Source organism: Epinephelus fuscoguttatus, linkage group LG3 (assembly GCF_011397635.1).
Source record: "Epinephelus fuscoguttatus linkage group LG3, E.fuscoguttatus.final_Chr_v1".
Lineage (NCBI taxonomy): Eukaryota > Metazoa > Chordata > Actinopteri > Perciformes > Serranidae > Epinephelus > Epinephelus fuscoguttatus.
Window position 1 is genome coordinate 44,975,576 of NC_064754.1, and position 16,095 is coordinate 44,991,670.

General features: G+C 40.6%; 2 non-coding genes across 2 annotated transcripts; both read left to right on the forward strand.

Annotated features, from left to right (window-relative positions):
- The first annotated feature begins 15,363 nt into the window (after nt 1-15,363).
- On the forward strand, nt 15,364-15,437 carry trnai-aau (transfer RNA isoleucine (anticodon AAU)). Its single transcript has one exon. It is a non-coding gene; the product is annotated as a tRNA-Ile (tRNA).
- A 318-nt stretch (nt 15,438-15,755) lies between these two features.
- On the forward strand, nt 15,756-15,827 carry trnaq-cug (transfer RNA glutamine (anticodon CUG)). The gene has a single exon. It is a non-coding gene; the product is annotated as a tRNA-Gln (tRNA).
- Nucleotides 15,828-16,095: the final 268 nt, after the last annotated feature.

A 16,095-nucleotide genomic window follows, 5' to 3' on the forward strand; every position in this document is an offset into this window, starting at 1 on the left:
TTACTGTTTGTTTGTTGTCTAAGTTATGTCAGTGTTTTCCCAAACTGCTCAAAGAATGCAGGCATTAGAAATGGAATACAGTGGCTCGACAAAACAATTATACAAGAAATACAAAATTTGCTGTAAATGCTCTGTATTGGGGATTAGAGAAGCCAAGGAAGGTGTTTCAATTCATCCTCCTGTTAATGGAACTCTTTGAAAATTCAATGGGTTTTCATCATATATAAATAAGTATAATTGACCTGATCAATAAGAGCCATCAGACTGAAGATTCCCATGAGATTGCTGCCTATACAATTAAAGACAGACTAAAATGTGCTGCTGGTAACACACATTTAGAGGTTGAAGGCTTAATTAAGCATTATAAAATGGATAGTTCCAGTCACTAATTATCAGCAGTGAGTGAAGTACCTGAGAGCCATACTTGAGTAAAAGTTCAGATATCTTACCAGAAAATGACCTTGGTAGAAGTTAAAATCACCTATTAGAATGTCATTTGAGTAAAAGTCTTAAAGTATCTGATATTTACTGTAAGCATCAAAAGTAATTATACGATATTAAATGTAATTAAGTATTGAAAGTAAAAGTACAAGTAAATGCTGGTAATAAAAAAAAGAAGTGGTCAGAATTTTGAGGAGTATGTATTTCTTCTTCACATGTGCACCACCTTAAAAATGGAGCGTAGATTACACTTAAAGAAAGTCTTTTTCACAGCTGAAAAGATTTAAAGAAAACCTTTGACCTTTGACATCCACCTGCAGTGGAGCAGTGACTGCACAGTTACCTGTCACAAATATCTATCTCACTGAATCATTACTCGCCCTCTCTGCTGTGGGACGCCATTTTCTGCTTCCATCATGAAGTTGGTCCCATTGTCAGCATCTAATCTGACATGATGCCTGGGCTTGACTGGAATTCAAAACTTAAAGGATACTTACACATTTTGGGAAATATGTTGCCCTGCTTTGTATAGCACATAATATGAACTTGAAGAAGATGTTGCTCAGTTCTGCTTAACATGGCATTAATTAACCAATTAATTTGACTGGTCAATAAAGACTAGAAAGGCACTATACGAGTGCAGTCCATTTATCATTTAAAAGAGAGGGAAAAAACCTGCCCCATGGTTGTACACCTTCACATACCAGTCAAGTTTCTCTTGCATTTTGCATACATGTCTGTGAAAACATGGATGCTTCACACCCACTGTTCCTCTGGCAGCACAGTGGACCTATACAATCAGCGCTTTGAAGGTGGACACCCATTGTATATGTTCTTCTGTTCCTGAGTTATGATGTTGAGTAATGGCCAGAGAAGTGTTTCATGCAGAACATTATGATGTCATAGTGAAGTTGACCTGTGACCTTTTGGATATAGAATGTATGTATAGAATGTCGCTTAATTTCTGATACTATTGGACATCTGTGCGAAGTTTTTTCATAATTAGCGTATGAATGTATTCTTGAGTTATGGCCAAAAACCTATTTTGTGAGATGACACTGACCTTGACCTTTGACCTTCGACCACAAAATTCTAATCCATTCTTCTTTCCAAGTGGATGTGTGTGTCAAATTTAAAGAAAATTACCTTGAAGAATTCTTGAGAAATTGTGCTCACGAGAACGAGACAGATAGATGTCATTCTTGTGAACTTGACATCTCAAGGTATTCTTGAGATGTCAAGTTCACAAGAGCAATTTTATATCAGTTTTTCACTTATGGAGCAAATCAATCATTGTTAAAATAAATTACTTAATTAATTAATTTCCATGCACGGATGGCTGCTTTCCTACACAACAGTGTAGCAAATAACTAATTTGTGAAGCCACTGTTGAGTTGCTACTTCCACACTGGAAGTATACATTGTAATGTAAACATCTTAATCATCTTCCTGTGCTCCAGTTTATTGCTTAGAATTCCCTGAGCCTGACTCATCGATGTTCAGCATCTACAAGTCTTCTTCCTGCTAGAAAATCTGCCTTCTTATGCTTGACAATAAACCAAACTTTGCATGAAGATCCAGTGTCAATACTTCAGTGTGAAACCATCTGAGGCTTCTCACTTTGCACATAGCTCAACTAGTTAAACATCAGTTTTTCACTTATGGAGCAAATCAATCATTGTTACAAACAAATTACCAACATCTCCATGCTGTCCAGATGCAATATGTGTATTTTCAGATTTTTGTTTTTCGATAACTGAATTTTTTACAGTGGTTTGAATTCTGCTTTTCCATGCATGGACTGCTAAACCTGCACGTCTGGCTTAGTCAGTTTGTGAAGCTACACATGAATTGTCACTGACTAATTAGCTCAGTGAGATAGAAATTGATCCTTAGTCTCAGAGGTTGTGAGTTCAAGCATCAACTGATGCAAAAGGCAGATTGTGTTGCTAAATTCCTAAATGTCTTGCAATTCTTCTGCTTGTTGCTCAGAATTGCCTAAAAATGCCCGGACCTGACCCATCGCTGCGCGGCAGCTATAATAACTTTTGTAATCTCACATCTAAAATTCCATCTCACAATGTAAGATCACTGGTCACTGATATCAGTCCTCATTTTTGCTGCATTTAATCGTAGGCCACTGTTTATGTTGTTAGGTAGGAGTTAGCTGACGTTTTTCCTAGCTAGGAAACGTTACAGGTGGTCAGTACCACTGTCCTCTGTTTGAATTGGAATGAGAGAAGCTAGCTGTTGTGTCATGTGCATGTGTTAATATTAAAGCCAAGGTGCTACTGACTAGCTAACTGACTGGATGCCCATTAACATTATAACTCCTATTGTGTATTTATTATTATTATTTTGTAGATTTCAATCACTTTTCTTTTTTGAAGTGTATTTTTATTTATGTATTTGTATTGTATAATACAGACAAGAAGGAAAAAGGCAGAGACAAATATTGAAAAAGTCAATAACTGTTAATGTGTTAATGTTACATGTTGTGCATTGCATTTCAAATAGAAGTCCAAAAAATAAGTCCAAGGTCCATTTTTGGTATTTTTGGTACTCACTACAGGGGGCTGGTTTACTCAAGAATCACACGTACTGTTTATGTGTATGTTGAGGAGCTTCTGTTTCAAAATGAGTCGTCTTCCCCCAGAAATTAGGGTTACAATATGTTTCTTTTATGATTCCAATCCATTCCTCTTTTGCTGTGGCTCAGCATTTAAATAACCATTATCAGATTTGATGGTTTAGTCACAGACTTTCCCAAAAAGTGCTTTTCTTTCACAAATGTGGGAATGAAATTGAGTTAAAATGTACAAAAGGGTGTTTATCTTGCCTGGCCGGGCAGCTCTCTGGGTGCTCAGCACCCCTAAACCTCTGATCCTAGAATCGCCCCTGAGTCAGACCATAGCTGAGAGAGAGGCTGGCATGAGGGATGGTTCTGACTGAGAAGCCGAGGACACTCTCAGCAGACAAACTTGTCACACAAATCGGCCCACCCTCATTTTTTTTTTATTTTTTTTTTATAAATTGCAAGACAAAGGCAGAACATTGACAAAACAGTACAGAGAAGACAAAACAGTGGATACAGCACAGGGCAATTGACCACAGAGCAAGAGAGCAAAACGTAATTTGTTGTCTGGTGTTGTGTTTTATGCGTGTGTGTGTGTGTGTGTGTGTGCATGCGGGAGGGAATGCATGTGCAGTGAGGGCCAACCCTCAATTATGAGTAACTTTAAGCCTTAATAAAATGTAAACAGGTGAGTTAGATAAAAAATCAACCCCCTCCCCATTGAACAGGGAAAGTAGTTACAGAAACCAAAACTATCTTTTGTACTAAGCTGTAAACATGTTTATTTCTGCTGAAAAGTTGGGCATTTTAACATGAGGGTCTGTGGGGACTGACAGGCCTCTGGAGCCAGCCCAGAGGCTTGACTACATGTAATAGATGGTTGTGTCCTGGCTCATGGTTCCTGTGATAAACAGTTCCCAATGAATGGGACACAGGCTGGTCCAATTAAAAGTAGTGACCTCAACTGGTAGTGAGGAAATTGCTATAAGAAACTAAATATACCATAATTTATAGTTAAGAATTAAACCACAGCTGTATATTAAAGTCCAGGCATCGAGAAAATAGTAGTTTGGATAAGAGATAGACAGCATACTGTTCTTTAACAGCAACAGCCCCATTCAAATCATTAGGAACCTTGTGTAAATCTACGCATTACCCCCACTGACACAAAGACTGACACTTTAACTGCTGGTTATCAACACCCCAAACAGAACTATTAATACAGACTGCTTAAGTGCAAATGATCTCATGTGACCAAGTTTCATTTTAACACTTCTGGTCCAACAGTTTGCCACTAGGGTGACATTTGAGCTCTGGACTAAACAACTATGTTGAATGGCTTCAACATGCATGAGATACTCACTCTGCTGGGCAGCTATTGAGTTTTTACCCTGTGTGTCAGTCTTATTTGGCTAGGTTAGATAAATGAGGATTGTTGCAACTTTCTTCAGCAAAGGAAAGAGCGATGAAGTAAGGAAAAAAAAATAACACAGCAGCTCTTAGATTGATTAGTGTCATGATTTATCTTGGTGCAAAGAATTTTTATGTGACTTAATAAAAGAGATGGTTCAAGAGAAAAAACCCTGGGAGACAAAAATACTTTATTGTTAATTCGAATTTATCAAAGCAATCTCTTCTTCTTATATAAACATTTAAAGCTGTGAGTTCAGTGGAGGAAAGGGACCATGCACTTACCTCATTCTCATTCTATTTATAACAGGTACGTAATCAACATGCAATCATGTTTCAAAGCAGAAGGTACTGTTGCTCTTGATTATAGCAGTCCCGACCTAACTGGTGTATCATTGCAGATAGTTTTCCTGAAAAACAACTGTCACACCACAGTTAAATATCCTTTCTAGGTACAATGGAGGTTAGGGTTTTGCATATAACTCTAAATCATAAAAATAGTAAATGAACAGGAGAAATAATTACCAGATTTTTTTTTTTAAAAAAAGTAGTTAGCAAATTCTTCAGTATCAAGTTACCTGAATGTTATTTAGCTAGTTAGCTAGTTATTTAGCTAGCTAGACATGTAAAACATAGAGTTAGCATGTTAGTGTGTTTGAAAAACATCCTTCAGCATGGACATGACAGCCTATACTGTTTTGTTTCAATTGTATTATTCAGCTATTTTCATTTTTCCATTCGCAAAGGTCTGACAACATCCTCTTTATGGACTTTACGGATAGAGAGCTATGTGAAAACATCTACTTTTTCCTCCTCTAGTGTTCTAGTTTTACTTCATTCTTCTCCCCAGCCCTCTCTTTTTTTTAAGATTTTTTTGGGGGCTTTTTAGCCTTTAATGTATAGGACAGACAAGCATGAAGGGGGGAGAGAGAGAGGGAGTGACATGCAGCAAAGGGCCACAGGCTGGAGTCGAACCCTGGGCCGCTGCGGCAACAGCCTTGTACGTGGGGTGCCTGCTCTACCACTAAGCCACCGACATCCCCTCCCCAGCCCTTTCATCTAAAACAAACTTCTTTTATTTCTTTAGTAGCCTATCCTATTCTAGTGATGCCCCTGTATCCCCATTAACCACCTCCAGCAGCTGGTCTAACATGTCATCCACATTGGTCATTTGAGAACTGACATCCAAGTCTGTAGGTCAGGGTCAGGAGGAGAGAAACACACTGATGCCATCTCCCCATTTAGGGAAAGAAATCCTTTTTTGAAACCGTCCCAAACCAGCCCTGCTATTATACAATATAGGTCAGAGGTTCTTCAAGCTAACTGATTGGTACTGACTGCTCGGCATGCATCATCCCACTCCAACTTTTTAAATCAAAGCGTTTTAATGTAAAAAGAAAAAACGTCCTCTTTCGCAGGGGAACCATAAACATCTTATGTCATGTCTGTGTTTCTCTGATAGCTTTTGCTTTTTCCTTTAGCGATAAATACAAACCAGATCAGATAATACGACAGCCAAAGAGAAAGCAAGAGAGACAGACAAACATAGCATTGACAAGAAGACAAGGCATTTATATAGGTCTTCCAAATAATACCAGCAACTTTTCTTTTTAAACAGTCAGGCTGCCTGCTCCTGCAGTATTTCTTTTCCCGTGTGAGTAATCTGATTGCCAGCCAAGACTGTCAATGAGAAATTCTGCAAAATGCTGGACCGCACTTAATGGTAATATTTGCCAACATCTTTAAATTCTTGCTTACTGCCATACCCATGCATCACAACTACAGTATGGCTAAGGTCAGTGATTGATTTATGTCACGGTGAATTAAAAGGTTAAAAATAATTACATGTCTGTGATTGGTCTCATGTATGGAAGATGGACTAACAACACTTCTATCCCTGTCCAATATGACTGTCACTCTCTGATTTGTTGCTGCCTTTTACTGTGCTAAAAAGGACTTTAAGGATCTTTTAAAGGGGAACACACCTAAATTAAGAATTTCAATATGTTTTTTCCATGGCCTAGGAAAGTTCAATCAATATGAGCCACTCTCTCTCAGCTGTGCTCGGTTGTAGCACAGCTGGGTGTGTTAGCCTCATCCTCTGCATTTTCTGTGTTGGTTTCCAACATGGATGGTATGTCAGAGTCTCCTGAAAAGTAATAAAAGGTCCTTTGCGGCTCACAGGAACATCTGTACACTCGGAATGATAATACAGCCAATTGGCCAATATGTTTCAATAGTAGATGTTAGCTAACTAGTTAACCTTTTTTTTTTTTAAGATTATTTTTTTGGGCTTTTTTTGCCTTTAATGAACAGGACAGGGTGAAATGGGGTGAGAGAGAGAGTAGGGGCTGACATGCAGCAAAGGGCTGCAAGCCAGAGTCGAACTCGCAGCCGCTGCAGCGAGGCACCACCCCTGCACATGAGGCGCCGGCACCATCCACCATGCCACTGACGGCCCTAACTAGTTAACCTTGCCATTATGGATAAATACCACACAAGGATTTTAAAATGATACCTCACCAATTCTCAACCAGCTTTGTATCAAAACAATGTAGGTAGTGGTCTATGTGTAAATGAACTATTGTACACTCCCCTCCTTCTAACTGTCTAACCTGTTCAGCTGTAAAAGTGAGAGTTTGTTAACGGGAGATAGACACTGTATTATTGCCTGCGCAGTGAAAACGAAGGCTGAAAATACTGAAATCAAAAAGAAAAAAGAGCAGTACTGATCAAATATAAAGCAAGTCTCTGTTACTGCGTTGCCTATTTTTCACCTCAAATGTTTTCAGAAATATATTTAAGCTTACTGTTTAGCTGTAATATGAGATTGTTTGTTTCCAGCCAGCCTCCATTGTGTCAAACAGAGTTCACATTACGTCACCTACCAACGGGAGCGTTTAGTGGTCCAGTGCAGGGCAGTGCATTCTGATAGCTGCAGGTTTTCTACCGACTAAGCAAAAGGAAATGCCATATTCCTTTTTCTCTTTTCTGGTCCTGTATCACCAATTTCTAAAGTATTTGCATTTTTCTACTGCATAGACACCTTAGTTTTTTGAAAAGACCATCTTTCCAACAGTGAAATACTTCTTCAGCATTAGCAAGCTTCATGGCTAGATACAGGGGTAAAACTTAGCCCCTCATTAATATTGTGTACTGTAAATTAAATGTAGTTTTTTGTGAACAGGCTGATTTATCTTTGCTAATAATATGTTAATTTGTATATTCAGATATATTTAGATTAAACATTACATTCCTAATAATTTGTGGACCCAGGTCAGGTCATAGGTTATTAAATCTGGAGCTGTTCTGTTGACAATAAATGGGAGACTAATTTTCTTTATCCAAATCATTTTTGTTTTAATGAGCTTTATTCTAGTGTAGTGTTCTCAGCTCTAAAACAGAAAATGTACCCATATACTCAGAACATTCCCTTGGGTGCTCTCAATGTCATCTACAACATCTTTTCCAATTCACTGTCTGTGGAGCAGCTCCAGACTCTATACCCTACAACATCATAAATTTTAGTTAAAGAACTCTAGTTTTTGGATTTGGGGGAGTTGTTCATGTTTACTTATATTTTTGGACTGGGAAGTCAGATGAGGCATACTGTTTATGTACTGCTGCACAGATCTGACTCTCTTAAACCCCAAGTTAACTCAGACATCAGATTACCACCTCTTCTCCCCGAAAAAAGGGATGTGACATTTGTTCATTTTTACTTATCCTTAAAAGAAATTATATGTGTTACTTTAGTTTGCTCAATTTTTCTTTTTATTGTAGTTGTATTATTTTTTGGTTTTTGCATAATAAAAGTTATACTGCCCAGTAATCAGTTCTCCTCTAGCTGTATTAACCAAAGCCTTAACCCCTTAAAGCATGAAAGCAGTGACTCTTAAATTATGCACTGTGGCTGAGTAGGCAGCCATGGTTTTGTGTGTCAGACTAGCAGTGATGAGGGTTGGTGTGCAGTCTCCAGTACTTTTCCACTGTCTGGCTACTAGGGTGTGTGTGTGTGTGTGTGTGTGTGTGTGTGTGTGTGTGTGTGTGTGTGGGTGTGTGTGGGTGTGTGTGGGTGGGTGTATGAGGGCCTTGTGCGCCTGTGAGAGAAAAAAATACAGCTGCGCTTGCCTTATCAGCCAATCAGAAAGAAAAGACAAACAAAAAAAAACAACAGCAATCCTTTGACGACAAAGTCTGAACTCTTGGGGAGGCAAGCAGTTCAGAGGCAGGATTTCGTAGCCGCACAGCATGAGCATGAATTAAGCAGTATTACATTGCTAGTTAGACCTGTGTATCTGTTAAAGGGGGACAGCCTTGGCAACACTGGCACCTCAAAGTATGCTTGATATGGTTCCCACTAAATCTGAAGCAAGTGCAGAGGTGTGGCTGAGTGAGGGTATGTGCCATGTCTCTGTGCCATGTACTGAGGGATCATAACAAGCTCTGGGCTGTGTGCAACTCCAAACACATGCACAATCCAGAGTTCTGATTCATCACAAACAAACACATGCACAAATGCACAAATGATGATACACTAGATTTATGAGTCTCACAGTAGCTGCTTCCGTCTGTCATTTACAACAACATATATGCTTACAGACAGAATTTGGGTGGTGTGTGGGTTTACATCAGTCATGAGGTTCAATATCGGATCACTGAGCAATTATTTCTGTGACATCTACAGTGTAATCACCTGGTTTACATATATTTTTTACTGATTGTGTTTTTGTGATTGTGTGTTGCTCCACCTGTAAGCAAACAGCAGTTCTACATTTTCTAAGACAGTAGATCACTGCACACTATGGAAAACCGGTGCTGAGGTGTTTAAAGGGGACGTTCTGTTTTTTACAACCTGGACCTTATTTCTGGCATTAAATACGGTTGTTTACTCACCCAGATAAGTTTGATGTCATTTGGAGTCCTCCGGAAGATATTTAGATCCGCGAGAGCTGCATACATCCATATAGTGGGAATGATCAGGGCACCGACAATGAGGCTCTAAATAACACATTATCTGCCGCGAAACTCGTTCATTTCACCAATATGTTTTTATGAATCGCTAGAGTTGCTTGTCATCATCATCCGGGTCTGGTTTCTGAATAGTGAATGTGTTCAATTAGTTGTGAGGTAAAACAATATTATTTGCATCACAGACTTAAAGATAGCCTTATTATGGCCATATGAAACCTTCTACATAGTAACATGTGTGTCATGCAGAGCTGAAGATGATAACTTGAGCTGTGGATTCCTTTACCATTAGCTGTGTTGAGTTGTGTTGTAAGATGCCTGTTTTTTTCCACTAGTCAGACAAGTTTGAATAGTACCACAGATCATCTGACATCATAAATCTGTCTTAACTCTCAGTAATTATCAAAGGTGTGATTGTTTTGAGTCACCTACAGGAGCACCAGTGTGGTTTACCTGTCGCGGTGCTCCTGAGATTCTGAAACACTCATTGTGATCTAGAGGAAGACTGTTAAACATAGGGCTCTAGTTTCCCAGCGCAGCGCAGGGTGGCGCAGGGTGGCGAACCCCGCACAGAGCTAGTTTCGAGCAGGGCAACCCGAGGCGCCCTCAGTTTGGTAGTTTGGCAGACCGAGATGCGCTGAGATGGGTGTGGTGGCGCAGCAGGGGGAGGTGTCGACAGATCCAGCTTGGTGCAGTGACAGTTTCGTGCCAAAAGGCTTCGCCGAAGGTGCGCTAAAAGCTCGCCAGCTGAAACCAGGTCTACTGTCAGCGCAGAGGGAGCGCAGCCGGTGTAAGCCAAAGTTTGGCTGACCGGTGGACAGTGCGCACACGTCACCAAAACCTCACAGGCAGGTTTCCGGAATGTCAGGCACATTAACAATGCAATAAATACCCCAAAAAACACTATTCAATACAACTTTCTGCAATCAGCACATAAATGTATCTCTATATCGACTGTCCCGTCACATCTGATGTCAGATCAAAGGGGATTGGCACCGTTTGGCACGTTTGGCACGCGTAATGGTAACCCAACCTGATTTGATTCACACAGCTGCAAACTAATGAGTTCACATCCCTCTCAGCCAACCACAAACAGCCACAGCATCAGATAGGGAGTATATATTCAGCATCTGTCATCTTAGAAAAGTCAAAAGACAAGAAACAGAGTGAGACTGCGAGAGAGAAAGAGAGAGCGCACGCGCGCACGAGAGAAACGCAACATTGATTTACAATTGTGGTGACCTCCTCCCAGGCTACCTTTGCATCATCAGCCCGTGGAGGTCTGCTCGCAGTTCCATATATTCGGACACTGTGAGCTTGGACCTCCCGGACCAAAACATAAGTCTCCTCCCTCTTTCCAACTTGCGCAGGTAGGAGGGACGGAGGTGGGAAAGAGGAGTAGCTGTGCCAGGTGCACGGTGTGCCAAACTTTCAAAATCTGCCTGGCCACACCCAGTTGGCGAAGCGCAGGTGCGCTGCGCCCCCGCCGTGCCCAGTCTGCGAAACTAGAGCCCTTCGGGTGCTTTCACTCCTAACCTGTTCGGTTAAAATGAACTCTAGTCCATTTGTGCGGTTTGTATGGTTTGTAGGGCTGGTGTGAAAGCTGTCAGTCAAACCCTGGTGTGGACCAAACAACTTAACGGAGACCACTTGAAAAGGTGGGTCTTGGTCCGCTTCCGAAAGGACTCCTGTGCGGTTTGTTTGTGGTGTGAAAGAAAATGAACCAACCACAGGATTTTATGACAGCATAATGTGATTTCAGCGGGATTTCAACAGCTAAACCAATAAAAAATCCATCTGCTGATCGTGAAATCTGTCTGCAATCTCATAATTGATCCTGATAGAGGCCATGTATATCCCATAACCTATTCATGCTTATGCATTCATGTAACCATGGTAACACATATGCATGTCAGTGGGGGTATTTTCCCTGATTAAAAAGCTGTTACAACTGCCATCACTGTATCTGACTCTGTCTACTTTGTCAGTTCATTAATTCCATTATAAAGTGTGTGAGTGTGACAGTCATCCCTCAGTATTAAGCCCCAAATCATAACTGTCTAAGATGCCTTCTTTTCATTCTGTTGCTATGTTAGTCATTATTCATAACATGCCATTGATTTGTAGTCTAATAATCGCCTACTCATAATACTTAAAATCAGAACACTTTAGAAGCATTAACGTGCTGCTGCATAAATGTCTGTCAGCCACCAGAATCTGATTTCCCTGCGTGCATCCTGATGGTGCACTGATGACGCATGATGACATACACCAAAACTGTCCAATCAACAAGTTACCTGTCAGTTGGTAGAACTTAATGTTTACTCCTTTTGGTTTGTTTGCAAAAAGGTCGGTGTGAACGGGAACTGAACCAGAACTTAAGTTCAACAGTGTATCAATTTATCCCTCTGGTGGGACCAATTAAACCCAACTAAAGGTGTGAAAGCACCCTAAAACACACATTTATCAGTTGTATCATTACATTGACTGTCAGCTGCCAATGATGCAGTCTTTCTGTGATTTACAGTACACACAAATAACACGTTAAAAACTCATGTCTTCATCAAAATCCAGTGGCTTTTAAGAACAATACTCTTAGCACACAAAAACTGGAATGTGTTGTATTAGTGTTTACTCAAGTAGCTAATGGTGTAATTTGTCTTCCCCTTAGGGAATTAGTGTACTGCATGGTACCAGTCACCACCGGCCTTTGCGTGCTTTGTTAACAGGAACATTTAATGGGAACCACTTTACACCTTTAACACACACCCAACCACAATCTTTTATTGTGTGAATGGCATGCACATTTCAAGGGGACAATGAAGTTTGGGATACACTGTCAAAGACAGATGTACACACAGGCTTTGAATTTCTACAGCTTTACAATATTTTAACATTGACTGATTTTATGTTTCATTTATTAACTGTATATTCATTACCAGAAACTGTTGTCTTAAAGGTATAAAAGCTTATTAAAGCTTGATTATATGTTTGCATCAGTTTGAAATGTTTCTTTGCAAAACACCTTCTGGCCGTAAAGCATGGCATGTACAAAAGACCCCATGAAATGGTGTCAAAGAAATGATTTTCTCTCATGGTCTGGCATGTTCACACACGAAACTGGGTGAGAGGATGGTATTTCATATAAGGAGGGGACATGATGTTGGGACAAAAACTGCAAAGTGTATACTGACGTAGTCTTTACATTGTTGTAGAGGGTAGTCTTCACATTGCTGTAGAGGAAGGAAATGTAAAAGGCCAAAGAGCAGGGACATTTTTCTGTCTGGTGTCAAGCTATACAATATGTTGTTGCTTTGGCAGTTGATGATGTTGGCAGCATTCCCAACTCTCAATCATAAATGTACACACTGCTTTAGTTGGTACTGCTTACATAAGGTGTGATCCTTAAGATAAAGGCAGACATATATACGCCAATCATACATGACAGTAGTTGGATCACATCCAAAGCTGTCACCCTCTAATTTTGGCCCTGAGCACAAAATGATTCATCAGGACATTCTGCACTTTGCTCAATTAAAACCCCACCCTGTTCTCTTAAAAACAGGTTGGGGCTTTATGTAAACGGTCATAACTGGGTGTGGCCAGGAGGATTTTACAAGTTTGGCACACCGTGCACCTGGTGCAGCTACTCCTCTTTCCCACCTCCGTCCCTCCTACCGGCGCAAGTTGGAAAGAGGGAGGAGAGAAGGCGTGGAGTGGGTTTTACACACATCACACCAATCAAATGAGCCCCTCTGCTCGCCCTTAAATGCGCCGCGCGAAGGCGTAATGAGAGTTTACTCAATTCGCCATGGCAGAAGAGAGCGGCAGCGTCAAACGGCCAAACTTCTCCCAGGAGGAAACTGATGTTTTGGTCCAGGAGGTCCAAGCTCGCAGTGTCCGAATATACAGAACTGCGAGCAGACCTCCACGGGCTGATGATGCAAAGGTAGCCTGGGAGGAGGTCACCACAATTGTAAATCAGTGTTGCGTTTCTCTCGTGCGCACACACTCTCTCTTTCTCTCTCGCAGTCTCACTCTGTTTCTTGTCTTTTGACTTTTCTAAGATGACAGATGCTGAATATATACTCCCTATCTGATGCTGTGGCTGTTTGTGGTTGGCTGAGAGGGATGTGAACTCACTATTTTGCAGCTGTGTGAATCAAATCAGGTTGGGTTTCCATTACGCGTGCCAAACGTGCCAAACGGTGCCAATCCCCTTTGATCTGACATCAGATGTGACGAGACGGTCGATATACAGATACATTTATGTGCTGATTGCAGATAGTTGCATTGAATAGTGTTTTTTGGGGTATTTATTGCATTGTTAATGTGCCTGACATTCTGGAAACCTGCCTGTGAGATTTTGGTGACGTGTGCGCACTGTCCACCGGTCAGCCAAACTTCGGCTTACACCGGCTGCGCTCCCTCTGCGCTGACAGTAGACCTGGTTTCAGCTGGCGAGCTTTTAGCGCACCTTCGGCGAAGCCTTTTGGCACGAAACTGTCACTGCGCCAAGCTGGATCTGTTGACACCTCCCCCTGCTGCGCCACCACACCCATCTCAGCGCACCTCGGTCTGCCAAACTACCAAACTGAGGCCGCCTCGGGTTGTGCTGCTCAAAACGCTCTGTGCGTGGTTCGCCACCCTGCGCTGCGCCGGGAAACTAGAGCCCAATGTGTTTAATTTACCTTAAATCAAAAAATGTCCATCTTTCAAAAATAACTTGTGTTTGTAAGAAAGAAGAGATTTGAAGAACTGTTAGCCAGCAGGCCTGCTAGATGAAAACTGCTGATGCTAAACAGTATTATGTTAGTGATGTCTGTAAGATGAGGCATTGTAGTAAGATACTGGGTGAGCACTGAGCACAAGCTCAAGTCAGAGAAGTCTTATTATCTAAATAGCAGAAAGCCGTTAACCCTATGGGCCCTAGGTGTTTTTGGGGTATTTTTACTGCCTTTACTTTTAAGCTCATATCACAGTCATTATAAAGGCTACATACACATGCTGTATCTTATTTTTTTCAGGACAATCTGGGCTAACCAGATTTGCCATCATTCCATGTCCTTCTATGTGCCTGTATTTTATATTAATTTTTATATCAATGAAAAAAACAAATCTGTGTTACTAAATTCTTACATTTTTACATGCATCTTAGCATAGCAAGTTGGAAGAAGACATATTCTGCCATATATGAAGAGGGGAGACTCTCTGGAATCTGGCAGTATAAGAACCATGATGGTGGGACATTCTGTCACTTCACAGTTGTCCAAAACATGTGGTTTGCGCCAGGCGGACATGATTGCCAGTATTTTTTCATTATTGCAAGAAATTCCATTGACTCATTCACAAGTCAAAAATGTGTTTTATCTGAAAGAAACATGCAATATTTACATCTAAGATCATAGAAAAATAGTAATCATATTATTCCTCACTATATGAAGTGACTGATAAAAGATGTGTATCATGGATTGTAAAGAAATTTGTGAGGTTTTTATTTTGTAGACAAAGGATCTCTGACTCAGACCTAGCAATTCCCCTGAAAATGTATCTCAGTTTCCCTGACTGTCCAAACAAAACTCCCAAATCATTAACCCAATTCAGAGCATTCCGGATAAATAATTAGGCAGTGCAGGCTCTCTGTGATATTAAATTAACACAATGGGCAGCACAATGCAAAAAGAGAGCGACGGGTTGCGATTGCCTAATTATGGCCTGGGCTCCGTTGTATTTGCCAGCCATATTTGCAGCCCCATCATATGCTTGGCCACACAACCCAGTGATATGCAGGTTTAGTCGCTGCAAGACATCTGTTAGGGTATTTTGTGCCCTTTCAGCACTGTGGTTAACTGTGGTTTTGTCCAGATTTTTCTCTTTGTTATTGACGTGACTTGATGTGAAAACATGTCAGCCTATACTATTGCAATAATTGTTTAAAAACGATTCATGCCAGCGATAACGTCATGGGCCGGTTAGCTCAGTTGGTTAGAGCGTGGTGCTAATAACGCCAAGGTCGCGGGTTCGATCCCCGTACGGGCCAAACTCATATGTTTTGATCTGAACTAGTATGATAAACCCCCAAATGAGTGCAGCACCTGCATATCGTTTCATAATTGTTCATAATACTACGAACCTGTCGAATGTTAGCGCAAAAAACTGCATAATTCTATTGTCAAAGATATTAAATTATTATATTATCAATGATTGTTGTCGATAATATTATCGATGATACATTTTCTGTCTTTTCAGTACATGTGTATGCAGGCAATAGATAAAACTATATCTAAAATTCATTCTCATTCTCACGTGGAGTCACACTATAGTTACTATATCATAAATATCCCTCAGATGACGTAGTGGTTCCATGGTGTAATGGTTAGCACTCTGGACTCTGAATCCAGCGATCCGAGTTCAAATCTCGGTGGAACCTGGTAGTTTTATCACTGAAGTTCATCAGTTCACCTTATATAAGCTGTCTGTACATGTACATACATATGCATGGTACCAGAGATAGTCGAAGATCTAGCTGTGATGGCAAATGTCATTCAGAGTACACACACACACATATTCTGAGTGATATTTGCCTTTATAGCTAAATCTCGTGCACCATAAACACTATATAGCCTAATGAAAAAAGTTGCAGTATATTCGGATTAATATTGATTGTTCTGAATCAAACCAAAAAATTTACAAAAAAG